This window comes from Macrobrachium rosenbergii, chromosome 4 (genome assembly GCF_040412425.1).
Source record: "Macrobrachium rosenbergii isolate ZJJX-2024 chromosome 4, ASM4041242v1, whole genome shotgun sequence".
Classification (NCBI taxonomy): domain Eukaryota; kingdom Metazoa; phylum Arthropoda; class Malacostraca; order Decapoda; family Palaemonidae; genus Macrobrachium; species Macrobrachium rosenbergii.
Window position 1 is genome coordinate 32,726,133 of NC_089744.1, and position 3,396 is coordinate 32,729,528.

The window sequence follows — 3,396 nt, forward strand, 5'->3', positions numbered from 1 at the left end:
GGTGTGCTACCTCCACCATTTTTTCACCACCATCCAATTTCTTTATAACTGTCACCTCAGTTGCTATTGTGATAGCTTGCCACTTGTTACCACTGCCACTATCTCCACTGGCCTTATGCTTGACATTAGACATGATAGAAAAAGGAAAAGCTCAATATTTCATGATAAAATCACACAGATCGGAGCACAACAGATGTCGTCTTATCACTTGTGTAGGTTCAAGAGTCTGGGGCAGCATACTGGCGTCAGCTATGCTGTATGGTATGGGTAGCAGCAAAAATTGTAACTAACCAGAATTGGCACGCAGTACAAAATTTGAACTTACGAGTGGCAAAAGGGACCACTCTGAACAAAATCTTATTTACAATCCAGTTTGTCTGTATCTGAAAGTTTGTAAGTAGGGTAGTGTCTCTGTCAATATGAGTATCATAAGTGTTGCACACAACACTGTTGTAACATGGAGGAGATGAAAATTCTGTATTAAGATCTTTATGTTTAATACACTTTGCAATATATTTTTCATAATCTTTGACACATTAACAAATATTATGGAAGACGACTGAAAGAGTGGGTATCCCCACAAGCACATATAATAGATGGAGGAGGGTTGAAGTATAACATGAAATAAACAAGAAAGAATATATGTAGACTCTTGTTACTCCTCCATTTCTATATATTCACAATTTGATCTATTTTATCGATGTGCATTATAAAAAATTCCCTTCCTAAAGAACATTTAAGGAAGGACAAAATGTTTACATAGTCTCAAAAGAAGTACAGGTATCATAAAATAATTTGCCATCTTAACATTTCTGTTTTATATAAATGGGAATCTTTATAACTCTCCCCCCCAAATTCTTTGTTTTGCAAGCATATAGCTGTCTTCTGCAGCAACTATTCACTTACTTTGGATAAATCACATCATCACAAAACCTTACAAAGCAACAGATTGTAAATAATTCCACCTATAATACTAAAACATGTCTAAAGATCATGACAGCAATTCACTTTCAACCAGAAGAAAGTACAAATTTCATCACTCATTCTCACATCATGTGTAAAAACAAATAAAAATACTTAATGCACCTTCACAAGACTGTAAAAATACCTTCATACTCGTCCAATAAAAAACAATGAAGAACTGTCCACTCAATATTCTCCATTATGCAAATGCCGAAATGGTGACAAAGAAAGGTTATCTAAAAACTTGACTAGAACTAAATGTCATCACTGGTACTTTGTAAAGGACACCTACATAGAAGTAAAACATAATAATTAAGCACTTTCGTGATTAAAATCTATCTCTCAATGCACAACTAAACAACTAAAAACCTGATGGAATATTTAAGTACTTTAGAATATACATTACAAAACCAGAAGAAGTTGCAAGCTTGTTAAATCTTACTTTACATGAGAGAGAGAGAGAGAGAGAGAGAGAGAGAGAGAGAGAGAGAGAGAGAGAGAGAGAGAGAGAGAGAGAGAGAGAGAGAGAGAGAGAGAGAGAGAGAGAGAGAGAGAGAGAGAGAGAGAGAGTTTGTGTGTGTACCAGATGCAATTTTCTAAGATGGTCTAGCTTGTCAACATACACGAGCTTCTGCTAAGTGGAGAATTCCTCTCATAATGAAACATCAAACACTAGATTACCACACATTTTCAGGTACAATTCTATGGTCTGTTTAAGCACTTCTGGATCCTACATATAAAACTTTAAGGTTTTGCATGACAGCAGCATGTTATGAGAGCAAGTGATGGAAACGTATGAAACACAAAATACAATAGATTTTTAATTCTTTGTTGAATATTTAAAGCCTAGAAATGCTGCTTTAATCAATTACATATGCCCTTAGTGGTAGAGGCCACCCATGGGAGTAATGTAAGTTTAATTACAAATTGACAGAGGAAGCAAAGCTATTTTCTTATGATAACCTTATAAACACAACATACAAGAACATTTTTGCTTACAGAATATCTGATATAAATAAGACTTTTTATTGTACTCTATACATATAAGACATTCTTGTAATTAATAACCGAGTCCAACACCTATCGGACACATTTGTAATGTGAAAACTAAGAAAATTACATAGTACATATTTTGATTTTTAACTTTTTCCATGCATAAAATTAATTTCAGTTTATCTTTCCCAAACATTAATAACAGTATCAATTAAACAGAGTAAATTTTGTATTTCAAACAATACAAATTTGGAAGGTGCTTTGAATATCCAGGACTAGGTTCTACCATTTTATCTGACTCCTTCTATGATGATTTCTTACCTATCCAAGGTTAAAGCTCTTCTTGAACCTGTAGTAAGTTGGTATTTAAAAATCACATATGGAGACCATTTAAAGCAAGAAATTATTAAGTACACATCCCATTTTCTCTACCAGTACTCCTCATTTTTTATATCAATGCATGGCTCTATTCTACTACTCTTTTAGCAGCTAAATCTGAAAAGTATTACATACAGATAAAACTTTTAAACTGAGTCAAACTTGAACTAGCTTAACAATACATCTTCCAAACTGACAATTTAAACACTGCATGTAAGTTCCATTAAGTACTGGTATTTACTCCTTTAGTTTCTAATTACATTATTAATTAGTAATGCAATAATAATAAAAAAATATACTATCCAAACATAAATATAATTGTTTCCTGATAATCTGAATACCAAAGTTCATTTTTCAAATCTCAAGTTATAAGCACTACATATGCTTTCTAGGTTATGAAAAATTCAAAGGAAAGTGGGAAAAAATTAACATTTGTGCCAACATAGGCTTACAAGAAGTGACTTTCCAAGGGTGTCAAAGGTCTCTTTGGCTAACATCAAACTGAGGCTAGAATAGCACAGAATTCTTTTGATGAATAATGTCTTATAGCATAGTTTCAGCATCTTAATTTGTGTGAAGTACAAAATGTCACAATACCTAGTGATAAGAGGTCTTCTGCTCACTTTTGACCAAAACTAGTAGTTATGGATGCTGCTATTATCACGCTGAAGCAAGGCTAAAATGCAACTTCAATGCACATAAACTTGTGCCTGTTAATTCAAATCACTGAGGTTTTATCTTCTATTTCTTTACAATTATTTCTTCCTGTATTTAACTTCATTTCTATCATCTCTCTTTCATGTATTGTCTTTCTACACTGGGTAAGCCTGGTCATAAGTCAATGTCCTGTGGCTTGTTCCCATAAGAGTCAAGGCACATTTTGAATATATATGAAAAAATAACAAATGTATTAAGTAGAGAGCATACTTCTAAGTCCAATAAACAGTGATTAAATAAACTCATGCTAAAGAATGCATGAATCTACTATACAGTACATGGACAATAAACAAGCAATGCGCTAAAGAAACTAAGTATGAGGCCAGCTGTGCAGTATTTAAATTA